Source organism: Mixophyes fleayi, chromosome 11 (assembly GCF_038048845.1).
Source record: "Mixophyes fleayi isolate aMixFle1 chromosome 11, aMixFle1.hap1, whole genome shotgun sequence".
Classification (NCBI taxonomy): Eukaryota; Metazoa; Chordata; class Amphibia; order Anura; family Limnodynastidae; genus Mixophyes; species Mixophyes fleayi.
The window spans coordinates 41367677-41394347 of record NC_134412.1 but is presented as its reverse complement, the minus strand read 5'-3'; positions in this window follow the sequence as shown (position 1 = coordinate 41394347).

The window sequence follows — 26671 nt, the reverse complement described above, 5'->3', positions numbered from 1 at the left end:
ATTTGCTAAAAGAGTTTATTCATTTTTCTGCTAATATGAAGTTTTACAAGATGTAAGCCCATGGCCTTGAGGTTAAGCTGACATAGAGAACTCCTGAAGAATGTATCAAGATATGAGAACAATAAGTAGCTTCATGTTCAGTTCGTAGTGTGGGAGCTGTGCCCTTGATGTTGGACATGGCATACAGGAGATGAACCTCCAGCTCCCCTTGAGATAAAAATAATAGACTCATCTGCCCTAAGAAGGGAGAGAAAGTAAACACCTCAAGAATACGTGAGATAGTTAATTAGTAGCGCTTCCCATAGACTTAGTATGCTTATGACGTAGCATTCATTTATTCAGTAGGCTATAAAAACTTGTATCTTTGTATCAATAAATCAAATAATATTCCTTGTATACAGAACTTGGTCTGTGTCAATTCTCTCCAGCTGATTGAAGCGCTTCCAGATATACTTGACACCACAGGCAAACTTGGATCAGAATTTTAGATCTAACAATATCACACACTATAAATTACCATCTGATAAAAAGCAGCGTACATTTTTATAAAGATAGTATGCTTATCTGTAGATGACTTCTTACTGCCGATCTTTCACTGTTGAATCAAGTATAACCAGGTAACAGTGTTTTGCATTACAAACAAACACAGACCGAAATTCGGCCACACGTGCAAAATCTTAAAACAGGATTTATCTTGAAATGTTAGTAAATAAAACAAAAATCATACAATGGGTAGAAGTATCATCAGAGGAAACAGAAAGAAGAAAGAGACACTCCAGTCCACCCAAAAAGCTTTTTTAAAATTAAAAAATAATTTTATTTGTAACTTCATTCAAATTTATTACCAATTTTCAGACATGATGGTGAAATATTAATTAAAATCGTGTGTGTGTGTATGAACCTAATGTGTAATGAATTAAAAACTAAGAACCCTTCAGTAGCAAAGCTGACCGATCTAAGAGAAGGATCATTTACTTATATATTATACAGAGAGATATTACCTGTGTATTAATACACCCACCAATATACTGAAATTATGTACCCCATTTATTGTGTGTGGCACACTAACTAAAACAGTTCTAATCACTGTATGCTATTATTTCTACTTACGGTGGAGTTGGATAACTGATCCCTCAAATGCTCTCAGTCTAGATACCTAGTTAGTGTCTGAGGCTCAGAAAATTATTTTGGCAGAAAGAATCATGTATACCTAACTTGCTATGCCTATATTCAAGGTGAAGGCTATTCGCTTATATGTACATGTTGCCTACTGCAGTGGTTCCCAAACTGTGTGCCACAGCTCCTTGGAGTGCCACGGCGATCTCACAGGGGTGCTTCGGCCAGGGCCGGTGGTAAGCAAGGCAGGGGACTACTTGGTAATTATTTTGGCTTAGGGGTGTGTCAGGCGCCATTCCCGCACCATCCTATCTCCCCCGACGGACCCTGTCTAGCCTAGCTACGGGACATACTTCTGGGTTCCGCCGTGCGCGCATGCGCAGTTGGTGACACTATATCTGTGCCGCTATATCGGTGGTCAGGTACACCTGACTGCCGCGGTCCTATCAGGGTCAGTCCCCTCATATGTAAGGATCCTCTTTTTCCTCCCCTAGTGCCAGAGTATTGCTTTCACCATTCTCCAGCGTTTGTATCCTGTTCCCACATTTCCAGTGTCCGTTAGTATCTGACTCCCAACTTGTTTCTGACCACTCTCTGTCCAGCAATTTGGCTACATTGTTTCCCGGATTCTGACCTTTGGCTTGCCTTCTGACCTTCCCTCTGGATTTCCCTTGTGTACCGCGCTATCGTTTGGCAACGACCCGGACTGTCCGACTATTCCTGCTCTCTCTCACTGCACTGTTAACTAGCTTGAAGAACCGCTACCTGCATACCCCACGCATCCTGTCTAGTAGAGTCAATACCAGTCAGCGGCATCCTCAAGTTATTATCGTGACAGGGTGCCTTGAAAAAATTATTGAGACCCTAGGGGTGCCTTGAACTGAGAAAGTTTGGGATCCACTGGCCTACTGGATAATGTCACATGCCGGGCAGTCTGGCTGTGCACCCGATGCCTGGCGCACGTACCTGGTTCCCACTGACAGCTCTCTCCGTCCCAGCTGCCGCCATATTCATTTCGGGTCTGTGCATGCACAGACCCGATCTATTCATTCCCTCTGCTTCCCTCCCATTGGTTGACTCATTTTGGCTCCAACTTCAAAAGGCACCTCCTCCTGACGTCTGGTGCCTGTTCTTTTAGTCATCTTCCATTAGGTGCTGGACCTGGCTCCCTTCTGCCTATTGCTTCAGGCAGGCAATAAATCAAGGGGCACAGGCAGACAAAACGTAGTCAAATATTCAGGCAAGGGTTGGCAATGGTAAACAGGATCAATGGATAAGCAGGAACAGAGAGAGAGCAGGCTACAGCACTGCAGCAGGAACTATAACCGGCAGGGAGGGCTTGTCCCTTCCTGCTTTATAAACAGAAGAAAACCAATCAAAAACTATTTATAATGTGCGCACGCGCCCGGCTGCCCTAGATGCCGGGACGCGGCGCTGGAGGCAAAAGAGCGTCCCGACCGTTGCCTAACCAATGGCCGGGACCAGGAGGAAGTGATGTCCCGCTCGTCATGACGACGACTGGGACACCGAGCCAGACCCGGAAGTGAGTCGCGGTGGTGTCCAGAGCCGCCGCGGCTCGTAACATGGAGATCCTGTCTTCCACAGATTTATTCTCTCACAGTGGTATGAGCACTCCTGAGCTACCTGAAGACTGCGACTGTATACCTACGAGTATTCTACACATTCCCAGTGGTAACCCTGCAGTCCGCAGATTACCCCTCTCAGCTGTATCAGCGCTCCTGTGTTACCTGTAGTCTGCCACTGTATAACGCAGAGTATTCTCCACCATCTCAGTGGTAACCCCGCAGTCCGCAGATTACCTCTCTCTCAACTGTATCAGCGCTACTGTGTTACCTGAAGTCCGGAGACTGTTATATCCCCATGTATTCTCCACTATCCCAGTGGTTACCATACACCTTACAGACCACTTTTCACTTAGTTGTATCTACGTTCCTATATTACCTGCTGACCATGAGTTCTCCTCTCCTTGGGCCTGATTTATTAAGGAACTTAAATTAAGAAGTTTAATTAGTTTTCTGTTTTGCACATAAATTAAATACTGACTGTTTTTTCATGTAGCACACAAATATCAACTTTAAATTTCAGTGTACAAATAAGCTATCAAGTATTTGTGTGCTACATGAAAAAACAGTCAGTATTTAACTTATGTGCAAAACAGGAAACTCATTTTAACCCCTTGCATTGTAACATGGTTTTGTCCAGGAGACTTAAATAAGAAACTTCTTAATTTAAGTTCCTTAATGAATCAGGCCCCTTGTGCTGTCTGCTATTGCTGACCATTTCTGTATGTTCCCTAAAGGGTTTCGCCCTTTGTGAGGGCCGCGACCTGCGGGATAGATGCAGATAAGACCAAACCACCTTGCGGCAGTCCCTGGTGAAAACCGTCTCCCCGTTAGACTTTGCGCCTTACTGGAGTAATGCTAATCTAGGCAAATCTAGGATCCAAATTCCTAAACCGTGACAGCAAGAACTGGCCATGTCGGATCCGGCCGAGGAACCATCACCCAAAGATATGCTTTGGTTAACCAATTGGAACAGCAAAACGCAGTTCAACATCAACTCCTACAGTGTTTTCAGACCCTCGCAGCTCACATTGACTCTTTGCAGACACTACCTGCTGCATTGGTGTAAGATCCTCCTGTGCCAGTGGCACCATCAGCATTTACCTCTACTCTACGGATTCCTGCTCCTTCCAAGTTCAATGGGGATCCTAAATCTTGCCGTGGTTTCCTGAACCAATGCGCCATACAGTTTGAGTTGCAACCACAAAATTTTCTAACTCAAAAATCCAAGGTGGCCTATTTAATTTCTTTACTGTCGGGTCAAGCTTTAGCTTGGGCACCCCCCCTGTGGGAGCGAGATGACCCACTCCTTGCATAAAGTGCAGTTATTATTGCTGCATTTCGTAAAAAAAATTATGAGCCCGGATGAGCAACCTCTGCAGCATCCAGCATTCTTCGTCTCCATCAAGGCTCCCATTCTGTAGCTCAAAACGTCATTCAATTCCAGACCTTATTATCTGAGCTTCGCTGGAATAATGACGCTTTGGTGGCCACCTTTTGGCAATGCATCTCGGACAAAATTAAAGATGCCCTAGCCTAGCAGGAACTTCCTACTACCTTAGACGCCATAATTTCGCTATGTAATCGAGTGGACCTACATTTTTGTAAAAGACCTTCTGGAAATTATAGTTCCTGGCGCCCTGGGGTCAAATTAGCTCCTTGCTTTCTTCACCCATTATCTGAAGATGAGCCCATGCAAATAGGGCGTTCCCATCTGACCCCGGAAGAGCGTGACAAGAGACTTGAGAACAAATTGATCTTATAGTGCGCGGATCCCGGTCATCTGCTGAATGTCCTAAGAGGTCGGGAAACCCTGAACGCCTGCTCGGGAGAGGTCAGTTGGATGTCTCTAAAACCTCTACCTTTCGTGAAATTCCTAAAATCTGCTCCTTTCCTGTCATTCTCCACGAGCCTTCGGGTTCCATTTTCACCTCCGCACTTTTAGATTCTGGAGCAGCTGAGAATTTTATTTCACTATCTTTAATTTGCAGGGTTCCATATCCGTTGTACCCATGGAGATTCCTGTTTCTATTACGGCCATCGATGGGTCCCGCATAGCTAATGGACAGTAGAATTTTGCCCCAAACCTATCACTCTTCAAGTCGGGACGTTACATTGAGAACTGATCTCCTTCCACGTCCTGCCTTCTACCACCACTGCTGTCATTCTGGGTTTACTGTGACTTCAACAGCATTCTCCTCAAATGGATTGGTCCACTTCCAAGATCTTGTCTTGGGGTCCCATCTGTTTTCGGAGATGCCATACCCGTGTCCAAACCCTCAGAGCTTTCTCCACCTTACCCGGATCTATTTCCACCAGGCTGACCGATCAGTATCATTCCTCTTTGGATGTGGTTGATAAAATCCATTCGTAGCATCTACCTCCTCATCGACCATGGGACTGTCCCATTGATTTACAGCCAGGAAAGACTCTTCCCAGAGGCAGAGTTTACCCCTTGTCTTTACATGAGACATTGGCCATGTCTCAATATGTTAAAGAAAATCTTCAACAGGGCCTCATTAGACCTTCCTCCTCAACCGCCAGAGTGGGTTTTTTCTTCGTGAAAAAAAAGGCACTTTAAGGTCATGTATAGATTACCGGGGGCTCAACACCATAACCATCAAAATCCATTTACTCATTCCTCGCATTGCGGAGCTCTTTGACCGTATCAAAGGTGCCAAAGTCTTCACCAAACTAGATCTTTGTGGAGCCTATAATCTCAGTAGAATCAAATTGGGGAATGAGTGGAAGACGGCATTTAATACACGCGACCGCCATTGCGAATACCTTGTAATGCTGTTCAGTCTTTGTAATGCTCCCGCCGTATTTCAGAGTTTCGTTAATGAAATATTTAAAGATCTCATCTATGTGTATGTATGTGTATCATTGCAACATTTTGATTTTTTTCCCAAGAAATCTCCTCTCTCCATCTCTATGTAGCAGAGGTCCTCTCCAGGTTACGCCAAAATCAATTCTTTTGCAAACTTGAGAAGTGTTCCTTAGACCTTCCACAAATATCTTTCCTTGGTTACATCGTGTCTGGTTCTGGATTATGAATGGATCCAGATAAGGTTTGTGCAATTCTGGATTGGCCTCTTCCGCTCGGTCTCAAACCCATTCAGCGTTTTCTAGGGTTTGCTATTTATTACAGATGTTTCATCAAAGGCTACTCCACCAGTGTGGCATCCATTGTGGCACTTACCCGAAAAGGTTTAAATCCCAAATCCTGGTCTACAGTCGCCTTGGAGGCCTTCAAGTTTTTCAAGAACGCCTTCGCTTCAGCACCTGTCCTCAGGCAAACTGACACCTCCTTACCTTTCTTTCTGGAGATCGATGCCTCCAATGTGGGCACTGGAGCTAGCCTTCCGCAGAAGTCACCCAACATCAGTTTCACTTTTGTGCCTTCTACTCCAGGAAATTTCTCCCTGCGGAAAAGAATTATGCCATAGGAGACAAAGAGTTGCCTGCCATCAAGGCAGCACTTACCGAATGGCGCTATCTCTTGGAAGGAGCTCCACACCCGATTACCATTTTTACTGACCACAAGAACCTATTATACCTCCATTCAGCACAATGTCTGAATCCGAGAAAGGCCCGGGGGTCGCTCTTCTTTTCCCATTTTAACCTTTGCATAACCTTCAAACCTGGGGAGAATAATAAAAGAGCTGGCGCACTATCGGACACTATATCGGAGGACGTTCCTTCTCATCCCATCCTGGACCCCAAATGCCTCTTATCCTCCACTATACTCAAATCGCCTATTCCTCCATCTGGAAAGACTTTAGTTTTCCCTGGTCTCCGCAAAAGACTTTGAAATACTTCCATTCTATTCATTAGACCGGTCACATTGGGGCCCTTGAGACTAATAAACTAGTTTTCAGGAGCTAATGGGGATCAAGTCTTTGCTCCGATGTTAAGCATTTTGTTTCCTCCTGTAGCATTTGCTCCCAACATAAGTCGGCTCACCAGTCTCCCTCCGGCCAGTTACTTCTGCTACCCATTCAACGGGAACCTTGGACCCATATCAGTATGGACTTTATTACGGATCTTCCACCCAGCAAGAAATGTGACACTGTATGGGTTGTGGTGGATCGGTTTTCTAAAATGGCCCATTTTATCCCTCTTTCCGGCCTTCCTCCTCTCCGATTTTGGCATCTCACTTCATTATGGAGATATTTCATTTGCATGTCTGTCCTTTTGAATTTTTGGAGGTCTTTCTGTTAATTTCTGGGAATTAAATTGAATCTATCCTCCTCGTACCATCCTCAATTCAACGGGCAGACCGAACGGGTTAACCAAGATTTAGAGACTTACCTCAGGATGTTTTCTTCTGCCAACCAAGATAACTGGGCTGACCTCCTACACTGGGCCATATTCACCCATAACAATTCCTTACATGAGTCTACCACTGCTTCATGCTTTTTTGTTGTCTATGGACGTCATACTTCTCTACCAAAATTTTCTTCCCTCCCTCCCAGGTCCTTGCTGCTGATACTTTACACCGGAGTTTTTCCACCATCTGGACTCAAGTAAGGTTGTCTAAAGAAATTTTCCAATCGCTGCAAACTGTCGACAGATAAGAGGAGACAGGTACTTCCAGTGTTTAAGGTTGGAGATAGGGTATGGTTGTCCACCAAGAATATACGTCTCAAGGTTCCTTGTATGAAACTCGTCCCTCGTTTCATTGGTCCTTACAATATTTCCTGAGTTATCAATCCTGTCTGTTTTAAATTATGGTTACCTTCTCCCTCTGTATTTCTAATTCCTTCCATGTTTTCCTGTTAAACCTCTGATTATTAATCGCTTCTCATCTGTATCCTCCTCCACCATTCCAAACGTTCTTCAAGAAGAGTGGTTTGAATTCAAGCAAATTTTGGACTTCAAATACTACAAAGGTGGTCGGAGATATCTGGTGGACTGGAAAGGTTTTGGTCCTGAAGAACGCTCCTGGGTGAGTGCCTCCCACATTCATGCGCCTCTATTGTTGAAGAGATTTCACAAGAGGTTTCTCATGAAGCCTAACATTAGGCATGCAGTGCCCAACTTTAAAGGGAGGTGTATTACTGTCCCACGCCGGGCAGTCGGGCTGCGCATCAGATGCTCGGAGCACTTACCTGGTCCCCGCTGACAGCTTGCTCCGTCCCGGCCGCCGCCATCTTCATTTCGGGTGTCCTTTTTCAGTTGTATCAGCACTCCTGTGTTACCTGAAGTCTGCGACTGTTATACCTCCGTGTATTCTCCACTATCCCAGTGGTAACCCTGCAGTCGTAAACTACTTTTCACTCAGTTGTATTTACGTTCCTATATTACCTGCTGCCCGTGAGTTCTCCTCTCCTTGTGCTGTCTGCTATTGCTGACCATTTCTGTATATTCCCTAAAGGGTTTTACCTGGTACTCTTAGTGAGGGCCGCTACCCACGGAATAGACGCAGCTAAGACCAAACCACCTTACGGTGGTCCCTGGTGAAAACCATCTCCCGTTAGACTCTGCGTCTTACTGGAGTAGTGCTAATTTAGGCAAACCTAGGATCCAAATTCCTAAACCGTGACAGATAACAGGTTTAAATCCTGCCCAATAGATAAAGTCATTTATTACTGTTAATATTTCATCAAATTTGCCCAGTACAACATGCCCAGATTTAATAAATCCCCTGTCTTAATAGGAACTATATGTACCTAATATAGAGCCTCACTTATATTATTAGTATCTATTAGGCTTTCGTCATATCAATCCATCACATATAAGTTCCCTAGGTTGCACATGTGGTCAAACTAAATGAAACAACAATAACTTAGGCTGATCATCACAGTGTTCACAGCTGATGCCAGCCGCTACTTCTGGGTTCTGTGACATCAGAAATGATGTCACTTTCCCGATGTACGTTTCACCTATGTTTTTTCAAGGGAGTGACTCGAGCCCAGGTCACTGTAAGTTTAAATACACATAGCGTTCAATCCTAATCTTGCTGATTTAATTGACATATTTGATGGCAAATGGTAGAAAATTTTAAGGTTTTTGTTGTATACATATAGCTACCTCGCCACTGCAAGGGGATCCTCATCCAATTATTAGTCCAACACTGGTAAAGAAAATATATTATGAGTGTTTTCTGTATATCGGAAATTACACACTACACGCTGTTCAACGAGTGCCAACATCTCTGTGCTGCCCAAGCTGTGCCTACAAATTCTGTGTTCTCCATTGAACATCACCAAAACCCAATACTTTGTCTAGTCCGCTATACCATCAGCATTTTGCCTACAGTGACATACACTGCAGTGTATTTCTGTGGGACATCCTATCTTCATGTTGCATCTTTAGATCTTCCGGTGTGTTCCCCCATATTTACAAAATCCCAAGTTCTTCCAATTACTCACTGAAAACCAAACTAAAAAGAAGCTTATACATTAATTAAAAGCATTTTAAATATATTGGTATTTTGTAATCTACTAAAAAATATTTATGGCGTTGCTCTAGTGTTTCTTTCTAAGCCACTAAGACCTGAAAAAATATGATAAATATAAACTAAGAAAATGTAATAGTACAAGCAAGCAAGCAGAAAGAGAATACACATGGATATGAGGCAATAAAGAGATATTGGTGAGATAATTAATTATGAAGTTGAACTATTTTTTTATGAAGGAATTAATCAAAGGTATGGTTGCCATAATTGCTAGGTTAATTACACCAAAGTGTAGATGGCTGTAGGGACTGTGTGGGATGCATGCGAAGACTGGATGGGATGGATGTGGGGACCATCTTTTGTGCTACGTAGCTGCTCAGACTTATAGTTGCATAGACTGCAGGTGTGTATTTCAGTGAACACAAATCTGTGGATTTGCAGCTCCACCATTTTGTAAATGATGGCAATCTCACTCCATGATAGTGCTGAATCTGCAGCTAACCACAGAATGCAATGTCATACTATGTGTGTATTACGTAAGGAACACATGTACATTACATCTTCTGCCTTATTGTAGTAATTTCATTGTTTTTCTGAGTTTTGAATGGAAGAGATTTATTAAATAGTTACATTGTGTATAAATATAAGAAGCCTATAAATAAATAAATGATGATGATGATGATGATGATGAAGCTTTACATGTTAAACAGCAAGGTTTTTTTGATTATGGAATATAACACCCAGACCATATTAGGCCCATAATAGGCAGATACAAGAAATAAATCATACATACCTACTTTCTTCAGCTCCAGTGGAGGTGGGCGTGAGGGGGCGGGGCGGCCAAAATCGCATCATGTGACGTCATGACGCAAATTGCATCATTTGACAGCGGGGGTGGCCAAACTCTGCTGCGTTTGGGATCTAATTCTGGGATCTAATTCTGCCCACTTCACTAGGAAGTGGGGCACTTCCTAGTGAAGTGGGCAGAATTCGGGAGATTGCCACACTCTCGCAAAATGCGGGAGTCTCCCGGACATTCCGGGAGAGTTGGCAAGTATGACATAAATATCACACCTTACTTATATATAGGAGCACCCAAATTATGCCAAGCTCTAAGTACTGCACTGCAGACCCTTTGTGGTGCCTTACAAATAAAAGATAATAATAATAATACCCTAACAGATTAATATTAATAATATAAGATATATCTATGTGAAAATATACAGTGATCCTCCACAACATTAAAACCACTGATAAGTGAAGTGAATAACACTATCTCATTACAATGGCACCTATCAAGGGTTAGGATATATTAGGCAGCAAGTGAACAGTCAGTTCTTGAAGTTGATGTGATGGAATTAGGCCAAATGGGAAAGCGTAGGGATCTGAACGACTTTGACAAGGCCCAGATTTTGATGGCTAGAAGACTGAGTCAGAGCATCTCCAAAACAACAGGTCTTATGGGGTGTTCACAGCATGCAGTGGTTAGTAATTACCAGAAGTGGTCCAAGAAAGGAAAACTGGTGAACCAGTGACAGAGCCATGGGTGCCCAAGGCTCCCAGATGTGCGTGGGGAGCGAAGGCTAGCCTGTCTGGTCCAAATGCACAGAAGTGCTACTGTAGCACATGTTGCTGACAAAGTTAATGCTTGCTATGATAGAAAGGTGTCAGAACACACAGTGCATTGCAACTTGCTGCATATGGGACTGTGCAGTGGCAGGCGAGTCAGTGTACCCAGGCTGACCTCCTGTCTACTGCCGAGAGCGTCTACAATGGGCACGTGAGCACAAGAACTGGACCGTGGAGCAATAGAAAAAAGTGACCTGGTCTGATGAATCACATGTTCTTTTACATCAAGTGGACGGTCAGGTGCGTGTGCATCATTTACCTGGTGAAGAGATGGCACCAGGATACACTCTGGGAAGAAGGCAAGCTGGCAGAGGCAGTGTGATGCTCTGGGCAATGTTCTGCTGTGAAACCTTGGGTCCTGGCATTCATGTGGATGTTACTTTGACACATACCACCTACCTAAACATTGTTTCAGACCAAGTACTTCTCTTCCGGCAACATTATTCCTTGATGTAAGATCCAGAATAAACTGTGTAACTTAGTGAGACAATAATGCACAGTAATTACTACTGTAATAAAAGACTACTGTTAAGTGCGTATTGTCGCTAACCAATAACGATTGTCGAACCTCGATTTGTGTTTCCAAAGCACAAAGAATTATTCTCAAAAAGTAGCAGAATAATTCAAGCGAAATAATAATAAGTACAGCCGTTACTTATCGCAGGCGCTCTGAATCCTGTGTGCAGTCATTCAATCCTGAAGTCTGAGGACAAGATGTCTGAACACTAGATGAGAAGCTACTGCTTATATGCACACAGGAATACAGTAATACAATGAAGATGGTATAGCTTGCTTCTATTGGTCCAGGTTTCGGGAAGGTCCAAGGGGTTGTCAATCATTGGCTAGTTCATCCTAAAGAATCCAAAGGAGGGGGTCATCTCTCCAGGGGGTATGATCTGCTCTTCCCACCAAGATTCCTTAGTCTTAAGTAGTTCATAATTCCCTATCATTCAAAACTTGTGTATGCACTCTGCGATTCCTTCGCAGAGTGAACCAAACAGTAGCAAATGTTAAGAGGTTTATTATGATACCACACATGATATGATTCCTTCAACCTGTTCCATATATTTCACTAATGTGCATATAACTCATATTATAACACATAAATACTACTATATTTCGACATAACTGACTATGTGTTGCAACTACCATTAATGTGTACTATTTTACAAGTATGCGTGTTTGTGCGAATGTATGGTAAAAGACCAAATACTGTTGCTGCCACGTGTTGTAGCTGCGTATGCCCTTCCACGCCGTAGCGTGCCCTTGTACGTCGTAGCCTACCGTACGCATCTTTTCAGACAAAGACAACCAAGTTTGCTCGATTTTAATTGAAATGACTTTATCCAATTTGCTGACTTCGACACTACTAGCACACAATGATTTAAAATATGCACTTTATTCTTTTGGACACAATCTTTAATTGTTTTAATATTTTGCAGGTGTTTAATGATATTTTGACAGTAAAGTAAATACCAATTTTGAATAAAGGTTAAATTTTAAGCAAATTATTATCACTAGTTGTGCACCAGAATCCTTTTCTTTCAACTTATATATATAAATTTATGTTGCATGGGGTAGCACCACTGAAGTTCTTGATGAATATTGCGTCTGGAAAAAATTGATTAGGAGAAACCTATGAATAAATAGTGAATAACAAATAAGTTTGACATTTTCAAATGAGGTTGTGTTTTCCTATATTTATTTGACCTAATGTTTGAAGAATCTTTCTTTCAAATTGTCCATCTTTGGAAAAAATCACATCAAGGAGATAATGGTTCGAGAAACTATGCAGTCATAGCCATCCAGCTGCTTTACAAATGTCTCTGGTTGAAGCATGAGCTTTCCAACCCCAGCGTGCAGCTACTGCTCATTTTGAATGACCCCTAACCTTACACATCAATGAACATCTTCATTGATGTGTAAGGTTGACTTACTTTAGGTAAGAATTCAGCATTCATCTGTAGTACTACGTTGTCATGGTAGATATTAAAGAAAGAATGCTTAAACCATGTATTTCTCCAATCCTTCAAGCAGAAATTCTTGAAAATGTTCCGAAGGACTTGATTACAAAGCTTTTAGGACAAGATTAAGTTCCCATTGTGCCACCAAGGGCATACTGTGAGAGCAAATTCTCCTTGCTGCTTGAACTGATCTTTATACAAGCTCTTTTGATGCAAATCCTGTCTCCAAAGGAATACTCAGAGCTGATTCTTGTACCTTCAAGGTGCTTAGTGCAAGGCCCTTCTCTACTCCTCCCTGAAGGAATGCAAGTACATAAGGCAGATCTGTAATGCCTAGGTTAGCTATATTCTGCTTGCTCCAGAAAATAAACTTTTCCATATTCTGTAATAGATGATGGATGAATTCTTCTTCTTCATAGCTCTATCCTTTCAATCACCTTTTTGAAATTCCTTTCTGCTTGGTCGGCGCCCGCTCAATCTCTAGAAGGTTTGGGTGAAAAGGTAGCTAACAGAGCTGCTCTAGACGCATTTCTCAGGCTATCAAGATCCATGGCCTTAGGTCTAGAAAGGGATAAATGCTATTGCTTCAAATTCTTACCTACCCCATACTGAAAGGACAATGACTCTTTAGGATCATCTATACCTTCTGCTTTGGGGTCTCTGTGACAGGAAAAGAATGGTAAAAGTACTACTTTGTATTGCACTGCTTGGTATTTATCTATGTTTCCATCAGATCTACATACGGGTACCCAAACCTTTCTGCAAGCATTTGGAACACATCTTTGTGCAATGTCCATTCCCCAGGACATATCAGACAGGTACACAAACTGTCTTATGGTGTGTACTAACAGAGGGACTGGATAAAAGCACTCGTTGTGCGTTACACTAACCGATTGGAAGGATTACCAGGTGACATTTACACAGCAATAATACGGGATATGCCATTCCCTATCTGCTAGTAAGTCTGTGATTCACTTGTGCAGACACATAGCTGTGTTGGAGAACAGTCCTAAAGTGGAAGATTAGATCTTGTATACGGAACTTTGGGGACACCTGAATATATCAAGTTAAGGCATTGTGAAATCTATTTCCCTCCATTCCACAGGCTGGAATCCACGAGTTGGACCAAGGGGATATATTATACCTATAGTCAGGGCCATCTTTTCCATTGGACACGATGGGCAGGTGTCCGGGGGCCCCATAGACAGGGCTCTTAAGTAAAATAAATAATCCTGCAAATATATATCTATGATACACATATATAGAGGTAGGGGCCCCGCTGCACTGCTTTGCCCGGGGGCCCATAATGATGTTAAGGTGGCCCTGCCTATAGTCCTAGTTCCATCAGCAGTGACTATATCTCCACTGGTCTACTAATAAACATCATCTTCATACCAGTCGTTATATATACTACTTCTTAGTGGCACAATACATATATTTTTTATATATATATTTTTAATTATTCAACACATGTGACAGTTTTATTGCTATATGATCTTTTAATTGTTGGTGTCTATGGCCATATTCACGATTTATGCATATAATGGTATTAATAAATTTACTTATATGAAGTGTTTGACATAGCGCTCCTATATTTTCTTTTGCAAGTTATGAAATTGATATGATATTTTATTTTGAAAGTTTGTTTTTGAAGTGATTTGGGCAATTGATATGGTTGTCCTGAAACCTTCACAGCTACTGCAGGAAAAATATCAGTTTTGATTTTGTTTTGATTTATCTGGTCTTGCAATGGTATAAAATAACTAATTATTATTATTATTATTAACATTTATTTGTTAGGCGCCACAAGGTGTCCGCAGCGCTGCACACAGTGGGGCGCTGCGGATATTGGATAAGGATATTGTGTAGGTAGTGTGCATGTCTTTAAATGGTTCTAGGATTATCTGGCAAAAAAGTGTCCATTTTTTTCATCCATTTGCCAATGTTTCTTGATTATATTTCCAATGATCCTTGTATTACTGTTATGTTGCATTATGAATGTAGTTTCTTTTTTCGAAAGTGTAACATTGCCTTCCAGACAGCTCTCAACTCTAGGATATTTATATGGAGATTCATTTTGTCTTGTTGCCACAAATATTGGTGTGAATATGTGCACCCACAATATTTGGTCAACACTTCCCACTTTGGTTCTGTGACAGTAACTCCCTGATCTCTCAATTTTGTGTTCTGCCAATAGTTGAGTCAATTTCTTACCCCCTTGGAGATTTTGATTTTCTGATCTAAATTCTTGACTGTGTCTCCACCTTGTTAATAATTCTTGCAGAAGATCTCACATCTTGTTTTCGGTATAATTCCTATCATGTATAAAAACATTCCTAAAAGATTGAGACATATAGATCATCATCATCATCATCATTTATTTATATAGCGCCACTAATTCCGCAGCGCTGTACAGAGAGCTCACTCACATCAGTCCCTGCCCCATTGGAGCTTACAATCTAAATTCCTTAACACACACACACAGACTAGGTGTCACTCACCGGACTGTGAGTGCCATTTCTCCTGTGTTCAGGAACCGTGGCCGTCCGCCATCCTGAGGGTCTGCGCATGTGCAGCCCTTATGAAACCTTCAGTACCTGTTGCTTTTAATTGATTGGATGATCAAGTAACCCTCCCTATTTAAACCACCTGTGATGATTACCTGGTTGCATGATCTTGGAGTCTCATTCCCCATGATCCTCTGAAGGTGTTCCTGTGTTTCCTCGTGTATTCAGCTCCAGCTGATTCCTGTCTTCTACGATTGTGGTTTCCAGACCACTTCAACTCTCCTGTGTTCATCGTGTTTCCTCACTCAGCTGATTCCTATCTGCTACTGCTGCCGGATTCCAGACCGTCTCTACTCTCCTGTGTTCAGCGTGTCTCCCCTCCACGGCCTTCACTACTACTGCCGGATTCCAGACCGCCTCTACTCTCCTGTGTTCAGCGTACCTTCCCTCCGCTGCCTCCGCTACTCTGCCGGATTCCAGACCGCCTCAACTCTCCCGTGTTCATCATGTTGCCAGTTTTACTTACTACTGCTTCCTGAGTATTGCTCCGTTGATTACCGGTTACCTTCCGTGCACTGCACCAACCTGATTACCGCTTCCATCCTCCAGTGGTTTCTCCTCCTGCCGGCATTCAGCCGTTCAGGTATCCCTGCACGTCTCCTTGACAGCCTGCTCTCCTGAACCGCGGTATGCATACTTTCCATTGACTTTGCTATTGTATTGCATATCCGTCTGGACTGTGTTGTGTTCATCTCCGGAGTCTTCTATCTACTGAAGCTATTGTTACTATTGACTTTGTTTCCTATTACCTGGATCGCTATAGTGACTTTGTATACTTCAAGCAGCACTTGTCAGTTATTATTGTATTGTGGATATCATCGTGGGATCAAGTTCCGTGTGCCCCGTGTATCCTCTGCATTACATTCATCTCCTCGTGCCCCTCCTCACATATATATAGCAGTGGTACAACTTGCTGACGCAGACCACTGACTCCTGTTTCCCATTGGCACCAGTTTCAAGTATCCTCTCACATAAGCAGTGGTACAACTTGCTGTACGCAGACCACTGACTTCCCCATTACCCACTTGCACCTAGAATCCATTCCTTCACTATAGACAGTGGTACAACTTGCTATACGCAGACTACTGACTCTCACTACCTCCTCTCTACTCCTGGACATTCCTCTTCACTATAGCAGTGGTACAACTTGCTGTACGCAGACCACTGACTCTCCTCACGTTTCCTTGTCCATCTGGTTCCTCGAGTACATCCATCTAACTCATTACCAGTTGCTGCTAGTCATAGACTTTCCTTGAGCATTCTCTCACCATCTGCTGATTCTCCTGTTCCGTTGTCACCCTGCTACCAGAGGACCATAGTACCAGCTATATTACTCTGGTAAGAACATCATCTGGTGATATCCTGGGCAAAGACTCCTAGTACCCGTGACACTAGGGTCAATTTGTTAGCAGCCAATTAACCTACCAGTATGTTTTTGGAGCGTGGGAGGAAACCGGAGCACCCGGAGAGAACATACAAACTCCTCACAAATAAGGCCGTAGTCGGGAATTAAACTCATGACGCCGGTGCTGTAAGTCAGAAGTGCTAACCACTTAGCCACCGTGCTGCCCATAGATGATTGCTGTATCTTGAGTAGCTTTTCTCTGGATACTGTCCCCTTGTCCTTTGATGTATTCATATACAGTCCCAAAAACTGAAATTGTTTTGCGAGAACCAACTGGGTCATTGTCATATTTATGACCCAACCATGATCTTGCAGTATGCTTTCCTGAGTGATACATCTCAATTTCCCAATCACTAAAACGTAATCTAGCTATGGCCAAACTGCAACTCCTTGTTTTCTTAATGCTGGCATAGAAACTACATGAGATGTGAAGAAGCCGAAAGGTAGACATAGGAATTGAAAATGGGAACCTAGTTTGCAGAATATCAGAAACCATTAATACTGTTCTGCTTGGAATATGTAGGTAGGCGTCCTGAAGATTTATTCACATTAAATAATTTACTTTCTCTATAGCATTGAAGATTGAATTTACTGACTCCATATGAAAGTGCCATGCGTGTACATGTCAGTTGAGTCTTCCTAGATCTAGGATTGTCTTGAACCCTCCTGATTGTTTTTCCACCAAAAATATCTGGAATAAAATCCAGTGCCTTGTTGATTGGGGTGGGGTATGTATACCCGATGACAGCGGTTGGTATGGGCAAGTGAATTGTTTGTTCAACAGTGTCTGTAGACTGTTGCAAAAAGATTCCAGATGCAGTGGGTAGGCTGGATACTTGGATTCCTCGGAAATTCTCAGAACTCCATTCTATAATGTATTGTCACAATATCCAACACTCGCTTATCTTGAGTCATGAGTGTCCAATTTTATCCCTACTGTAAGTTCTAGAAGATGCAATGTTTCCTATTCATTGTTAATTGTTACATAAAAGATTTCCTTCTTTGCCCCTAGAGGAATGAAAAGTTTGACTAGATAGTTTGTCCTCAAAGTGTCTTGTATACTGTTTGGCAGGATGATATGTTCTTATTTGTTTAAAGTTCTGATGGAAGAAAGAAGAGAAAGTCTTACAACAGAGGCTGAAATTTACCACCGGTTATCTTCTTAATCGTTAGAACAAGTTTGTCTCCAAAGAGTAATGAACTTTTTTAAGGAAGTGTAGTTAATCAGTTCTTAGATTGTGGATCTGTCACCGAACGCTTTAAGCAAATTGCTTTGTGGCTACACTTCTTTCTGTTAGCGTGATAGTATCTATATAGGCATCACATCAAAAATGTAATCCTTTTCTCACTATATCCATATTTTGAAAAAGATGCTGTCTATTAATTTTTTACTGGGTATCTTTGCATAAAGTATCTATCCAAATTCTTTTTGAAAAGTGAGGCTATTGCTACTCCTGTTTTAATTGTTGTTCCTACAGAAATATATAATTTCTATGGTATGGTAGACTCTTTTGACAAACTAGCAACAGCATCATCTACTTAAGAAATTGCAACCCACTTAAAGGCTTCCTCATTGTCAGGCGCCATCTCCACACTGACACTTGGTGCAGGAGACAGACACCTGCACCTTCTCATCAGCCGCGTCCCATTGCCTAGCAGCGGGATGCTACCTCCGCTCACCTGTTGGCAGTCAGCATATCTGACCACCAAAAGCACCCTCTGACACATGTCTAGTGCCAGAGTAATGGTTCACTCCTGCTCCAGCGCTTCCTGAACTTCTGATCCAATGTTCTTCGGTTCTGACTCAACTTCCTGTTACTATTTTCCTATGTTTCGTTTTGGTACCTCGCTGCCCGGCTGGTTTGACTATTTGGCTTGACCTGACTTCTCTCTGGATCCTCCCTGTGTACTGTACCGCTTGGTTGGCTCTGACCTGGATTGCTGACCACGCCTGTCTACTACTGTCGCTACACCGGTGACTGTCTTGGAGAACCGCAACCTGCGTACCCTTTGCAGCTAAGCCGAAACTCCCTTGCGGGGGTCCATGGTGAATACCGAGGGTACATTATACTCCACACCTCCCTGTTCAGTTGCTCCAATACCGGTTAGTGGCCATCTCTGCAAATCCGTGACACTCATCTTGAAATGGAACATATGCTCCAACCTACTGGGATTAGACTGCTGTCTTTCCTCTTTATCTCATTTTTACAGGTGAGATATTTAATCACTTTATGCACTGGGAAGACCATGCATTTCCTTTGATTGTTCTCAAAGAAAGCGTCCTGTAAGAATCTCGTGGGTGGTACATATTTTGTGCCCATAGCTTTGTAAATATATGTAAGCAGGACCTCTACTGTTTCTATATTAAATTATTATTAATTATATATTACTGTTTTTACTGTTTCAATATTAAAAGGCATTGACTATTTTATTATCTTCCCTTCAACACTTTCAAATGATCCATTATATTCACACAATTAATCTTCCATGTTATCATTAGACAGACCTAGTAAATAATCAGGTTCCAAACATATTATGTATCCTGGCTCTTTTCATTCCAAGGCAAGAGTAGAGATCCTCCTTAGATGCAAAGACTTTCATCATGCAATTTCGAACTTATTTCTACTGTTCAGAGAGATGATCTATATCTTCTCTAGTGTCTGGATTAAAATCACTGCACAGAATAGCTTCATAATCCACTGCTAGTTTCTTATTCCATACACCATATACTCTATTGTTTTCCTAGTTTTCTTTCCTCCTGCAGGCTCAGAAAGGGTATTGGAGAGGGAAAACAGTAGAGCAGTAACTGCTTTAGATACAGATCCAAATGCACACTTACCTTGACATGGTGCTTTTATGCTTCTTTGGGGCAAGCTCCAAGTCCATTGTGCATAAGGCACTCCTTATAGAAAAGAGGTTTGCAGAACTGAGAGCAATGACTGGCTGTGCGGCTCCATGTTGCTGTTTCTATGCTATATAACCCAGAAGTGCACAGCTGAATGGTGCTTTCCAATGACATGCTGGGTGACTTTTTCCATTTTCTTCTTAGAGAGAATAAGTTTGCCCCTCAGATAGCGGCCCAGGAAGCCACCACCTACTTGTATAGCATACCAGGAGTGGAGTGACACTGAGACATTTTGGGATCCATCCCAGGAAAACAAGGTAAGTCCCTTAAAAAAATAAACAAACCTCTCTACACTAACATCTGGCAAAAACACATGAGCAAAGAACAAGCCACATTATATACCTAGTGAGGTGTTTCCCTTTCGTGTCTTTGTTTTAGCTGAGAAAGTATTTAATCCATTTGTGGGGGCTGTCAGAGAGTCCGAGCAGGAAAAAAAATGGACTCTTAGTGGTTCTTAGTTATTCACCTTCTAGCTTTGGTGGAGTCACTGGAAAAACAAAATAGTCCCACCTAATTATCCTTTACAACATAATACAGATCCATCAGTTAAGGTCCTTGCTCTTGTCATCAAGTAATCTCATCTCTAATACACCTGGATTAATTGGGGTCCTGGAACAAAGGCTCTGCATAGTACTCGAATGGTGATTGATTTAATTTATGGCGCTAATAAATAGTCCTTGCACTTCCTGGTGGTTGCCATCAATCCAGAAAAGGCCTTTGGTAAGGAACTGTGGCTCTACATGAGGCATATCATATCCTTTATGGGAATAGGAAGCAATTTTCTGAAAAGCATAGTGCCTTTTACTTATACAACAAATCTGCATCCGTATGGTCAATGTCTTTAAATGCTTGACTTTTAAACACACAATGACCCTAGACAAGACTGCCCTCGTCTCCCCTAATTTTACTTTTATGATGAAACCCCTAGCTTCTATGCTGATAATATTTTAATGACGATCTCCAAACCACACACTTCCACACCCAATCTAAATTTCAGAAATCAGGAGCAGTGTTGGAGAAGTCCTGGAGGTGAGAGTGAGAAGAGGTTATCAGAGAAGAGGAGTGGTGACAGTCATTGGCTAAATGATGGGGGAAGGAGGGGGTATGGAAGGAGATGAAGTTGAAGATGTAGGGAGGAGACTAGTGGTAAAGAGATCTGTAGGTAAGGAGTTTGAATGGACTCAACAGAAGTGGCAGAGTGACTGGATGTAAGTAGTGAATGAGAGTGAGACAGGAGTCAAAGGTAAAGTTCAGGTAGTGGGAACTGCCTGGAAGCTCATTGTGAGATTGTGGTTTTGAGAAAGAGGTGGGGAGGGGTGGTAACACATGAAGGTTAGAAAACAATAAACCCAGCTTTGGACATACTTAAGCTGGGTACACACTACACTGTTTTCATCCAATAATCGGCTCAAACAGCCGACATGCACCGCTCGTTCAAAAGTCGGGTCAGTGTGTGCAGTGACATGATAATGGGCGAAAGTCTGCCCAAATGGACGATTATCGCCTCATTTGGTTGGTTGTACCGTTTAATATTTTCGGTCCAATCTCGTTTCCGCTGTGTAGTGTGTATAAACTTCCGACCGATCCACATCAGTGAGTACGAAATTACAGTCATTGCTCACGACAACATGGCTGTAAAAAGTCGCTAAAGAGACGTCCGCTCTTCCCTTTATCGTCCTAAACAAGGCTAGTGTGTATGCAGTCCATGGACCGAGCGATCGGATCATCGATCGCATGTAAAATCGCTCTGCATAAAAAGTTGGTCGAAATTTCTGTAGTGTGTACCCAGCTTTAGCTTGTGCAAGTGTTATGACATCTGGGAAGACATGGAAGAGATGGTGGAGCGATAGTTGGTCATTTCCAAGAAGAGGGAGGAGGAGAGATTGGGGGGAAAATAGATAGAGCAGCATATCATCAGCATAGAGGAGGAACTGTAGACCAAAGGAGCTGATAAATTCACCAAGAGACAAGGTGCTCAATGAAAACTGCAAGAGGCTGAGGATGGAGAATTGTGGGACCCAATCTCAATTGGCAGAGGGGTGGGGAGGAGGTGGAAGTAGAGACATCGATTGGTTGGAGAGATAAGACATGAACCAAGAGAAGATGTTGTCGCTCTTAAGGAACCCTATGAGGTAACGAATCTCAAAAAGCTCTACTTGCATCCAAATTACAGAAATTTACATGCAGTCTTCCTGAACTTTTACCCCTTGTGCTGGATATCATGGCCATAAAAGAGCACTCAGCTCCCTTACCAAAAGCAGTAATCTAGCTAATAGAAAATTTCTCAAATGTCTGCATTCTTGACTCCCTCTTGATTCCTACTTTTACTCCCTGTTACTGTGTCATATTTCCAATAATCATAGACACACTCAAAGCGTTTCCAACATTCTCTGTGCAACAAAATGACAAATTACGTTGCAGTAGAGAAACCTAGTTTCACCGTCCCTCCCTTCCATTATCTATTGAATATGGCAAGTCTACCCAATAGAGTACTTTTGCTATTGTCCCACCCCCAGCTGTTCTACACTCCTCATGCTTCAACAGTGCACAATACCGCCCTTACCAGAGACTTCAACCACCACTATCCCACTCTCAACCTTTCCGTTTTCCCCTAATTGCCTTTTCAAATTATCACCACCCCACTTCCCTTCCATGTTACGCTTTCCCTACAATATAACTCTTTTAACAACAATACACATACACTTTCTCAAAATTAAATAGATTCATTTCAAAGATGATATGATTTGACACATCTCCAGTTTATACTTAGATATGTAACTTATTAATAAAAGGTTAATGCTCTACAATGGCCTAATCAAATCCCTGATATCAATTCAATTGGGAATCTGTGGCACTATTTGAAAATTGGAATCCATAAGCGTCATGTGACTAACCTGAACAACTTGGAGCAAATCTGACCGGAAGAATGGACCAAAACCACTCTCAAAAATTAAGAGCTTAAATTTACGTACTCTAAAAATACTTAAAGCTAATGTTGTAGCAAAATATACTCTACTAAATATTAAAGTGTGGGCATTAAATACTTAAGCAAACACTATTTCAGTTTTTTAGAAGTTTTTGTAACACAAAACAATGTCATTTTGTGTTTCAGTGCTTTGAAAGAAAAACATTAAAAGAACAAAATTTGAGTGGGAGATTTGTTGTTCAGTATAATGGCAGAATTAGCCAAGGGTCTGAATAGTTTTGCAAGACACCACATATCTTAGGGTAAATGTATGAAGCTCAGAATTTTTCGGAAATTAAAATTTGCAGCAAATTGCGGGTTATAACCCGTGATTGGAGTCCCCAAGTTGCCAGATGTATTGGGCTGCATTTTTAATCTGCTCTTCAGAATCACTGGTTATCTCTAGGGATTTGCTGGGAATTCAAACACATACGTTGTGACTGGATCCCTGATAAATAATTTTAGGTATGAACTTATTTAAAGGAAATAGCGCAGGCCGATGATTTATAGAAATTGCCAATGCACTTATTTTTAATATTGTGTATGTTTTGATATAGGGAAATCTTTAATTTCAGAGACCAAGGGAAGAAATGTGTCTCTTGTTTAACCTTGCTGATGTATATATCTGATACAATGAGCCTTTGTTTACAAACCCTTTTGTGTATTGCGATGTGGGAAACTGGCTTGTTTTGGGTTTTTGTTGTTCTGTGTGAATATGTATTCCCAACGGTCTGATGAAAGGCCCCATGTTAATTAGATCTTTTGATGTGTGAAGGTCCAACATTGAAGGCAGGAACTTTTAATTAAGACTGGCTCCTGAATTCTCTGCATCTGAAAACCAGATACAGGACATCACAGCGTTTCTAGAATTTCACATATAAGTGTAAATATGGCTAGCTTTCCAATGCATGTACCCCCTCCTCCCACCCCCTCCTCCCTGACTGCCTCCGACTTCACCTCCTTTTTCTCCTCTAAAATTGAGGCCATCCAACTTGAAATCTCCTCCTCCTCTCTCTCGTCCTCCCCCCTCACCTCCGTCCTCCCCCCCTAACCACCTTCCCCTCCACTCCTTCTGCCCCACCACGGGCGAGGAAGTCCACTCTCTCATCTCATCCTCTCCCCCCTCCACCTGTCCCCTGATCCCACCCCCTCCCACCTTCTTCGCTCCCTTTCCCCCACCACCTGATCCCACCTCGCCCACCTCTTTAATCTTTCCCTCTCCACCGGCATCTTCCCCCCCTCATTCAAACATGCTCTCGTATCCCCCATTCTTAAGAAACCTAATCTTGACCCCACTTCTTCCTCCAACTATCGCCCCATATCTCTCCTCCCCTTTGCCTCCAAAATTCTCAAAAGGCTTGTCTGCAACCGTCTCTCCTCCTACCTTTCTGAACATTGCCTCCTCGATCCTCTCCAGTCTGGTTTCCGCCCCCTTCACTCCACTGAAACTGTCCTAGCTAAAGTCACCAATGATCTCCTCTCTGCTAAAGCCAGAGGCCACTTCTCCCTTCTCATCCTCCTCGATCTCTCACCAGCCTTCGACACTGTCGACCACCCCCTCTTCCTCCACACCCTCCAGTCCTTTGGCCTCTCCGGCTCAGTCTTGTCCTGGTTCACCTCTTACCTTGCTGACCGTTCTTTCTTCGTCACCTCCTCTGGGTCTCTCTCCCCCCTGTCCACCCTTCCAGTCGGGGTCCCTCAGGGCTCTGTTCTGGGACCCTTGCTCTTCTCTTTATACACCTCTTCCCTGGGTGAACTCATCAGCTCCTACGGCCTCAACTACCACCTCTACGCCGACGACACTCAACTATACCTCTCCTCTTCTGATCTCTCTCCCTCCCTCCTCTCTGGGGTGTCCGCCTGCCTCTCTGCTATCTCCTCCTGGATGTCCTCTCGATTCCTCAAACTTAACCTCACCAAAACTGAACTCATAGCCTTTCCTCCCCCTCACACCTCATCCCCTTCTAACCTCTCTATCACTGTCGACAACACCTCTATCTTCCCTGTCCCATAACTTCGCTGCCTCGGTTTCATCCTCGACTCCTCTCTCTCCTTTGGCCCCCACATTCTCTCTCTTGCTAAATCCTGCCGCTTCCAGCTGCGTAACATTGCTCGCATCTGGCCCTTCCTCTCCCAAGATGCCACCAAATGTCTTATTCACTCTCTGATCATCTCCCGCTTGGACTACTGTAACCTCCTCCTCACTGGCCTCCCCCAATCTCATCTTGCTCCTCTTCAATCTGTTCTTAACGCAGCTACTAGGCTCATCTTCCTCTCTCGCAGCTCCTCGTCTGTCTCCCCCCTTTACCAATCCCTTCACTGGCTCCCCTTCCCCTTCAGAATCCTCTTCAAGCTCCTCACTCTTACTTACAAGGCCCTCGCCAACTCCACTGCACCCTACATCTCCACCCTCCTCTCTATTCATGCTCCATCCCGCCCTCTCCGATCTGCCAATGACCGTCGCCTCTCTTCCGCCTGATCACCTTCTCCCATGCGCGTATCCAAGACTTCGCCCGCGCTGCCCCCCTCCACTGGAACAAGCTCCCTCCCTCCATCAGAACTTCCCCTAATCTGTCCAGTTTCAAACGGGCTTTAAAAACCCACCTTTTTCTTAAAGCTTTCCAGTCTCCCACTTAATTTTCTACCTTTTCTTCTGCCTCTTCCCCTTCATTACCCTTCCCCTATCCTCCGTTCCTCCCTCTCTCCCCCGAGTCTCTCTGTCTGTCTACCACATCCCTTAGATTGTACGCTCCTTTGAGCAGGGTCTCTTCTCCTCCTGTCTTCACCACTGTTAACTCTGCTCTCCAGCTACCTTGCCCTCCTCCTCGAGGACCCTCTTCCCCCCGTCCCCTCTCGCTCCCTCCTCTCCCCCCTGGGGGTCTCCCTGTCATCCATGCCCTCCCTCTTGGGCTCCATCGTATGCAGACCTTCCCCTCTCCCCTCCCCCGCCCTTGCCCTATAAATAAAAATTAATAATAATAATAATAATGTAAATCCATGTTTGTGTAAATAGAGTACATCCTGATGCTAAAAATAGTCTGTGTCTGAACTGTATAAAATATGAACTGTTTGAGCATGTAATGTATTCTTCTGATTTTCATCTGACCTGATCCCACTGGTACATTCCACCAGTGTGAGAGCAAATAAACATCTTGCTTCAAGACCTGCTTGAAAACATCTTCAATATCACTGTATTCCTCTGATATGCAGATTAGGCCCAAAATCTAATCCGGCTATTTTGAGGTGTGGACCCAAGCTTCCCAGTACCACCGCTCTGCCTGCTACCTGCAACTCTGGTCAGTGTGACAGGCCAGGAGGGATCAGTCTACAGCAACCCTGATCTATAATGAGAAGTCAGGAGTTCCAGCCCAGATACACTAGCAACAAGGTACACTAGCAGTGTCAGTTACCCAGAAGGAACGTGGTTCTGAGTGCCATAAAGGCGCTCAGTGGTGGCAGCAGGCCCCTCCCACTGCGGCAGGAGGGGAGTATTCGGAATAACGGTTGAAAACTTATTCTAGCCGGTTTCCAGCAACAACAGACAGGGTGGCATAGGCGGTCCTTCCAGTCACATACGTGTTTAGCCAACTCTCCCATGTTTAGTTAACTCTCCCGTGTTTAGTTGAAAATTGCCATATACAACATGCTGCTTCCTAGCTGCGAGATTAGTAAACACGTCACTGTTAAACTGGCCTGCCAATACAGTCGAAGGTTCTGGCGACTGGCTGTCAAAAGTTTCAAAATAGATAAATGTTCAGAAAAAAAAATGCGTGGGGTCCCCCCATCCGAGTACGATTAACCCTAGTGCTGCCAGCTGCCAGCCTACTCCTGATTGCATGAAAATCGGGGAAAACTTTGCATGGGGTCTCCCCGATTTCCATGCAACCAGTACTAGGCAAACCAGCCGGGTTGGTTGGCACTATAGCAGGGGGACAAGCGGCAGGGGTCCCCCTGCCATAATCACTAACCAACTCCAGGCTGTTCAGCACTGGGCTGGATTCCATAGGGAGTGGGTTCATGGGAAACTCTTCAGACTATAGATAGAGTCCATGCAATTTATGGAAATCGGGAGGACCCCACGCAAATTTTTCCCCGATTTAGGCGCAACCAACAGTAGGCTGGCAACTGGCAGCA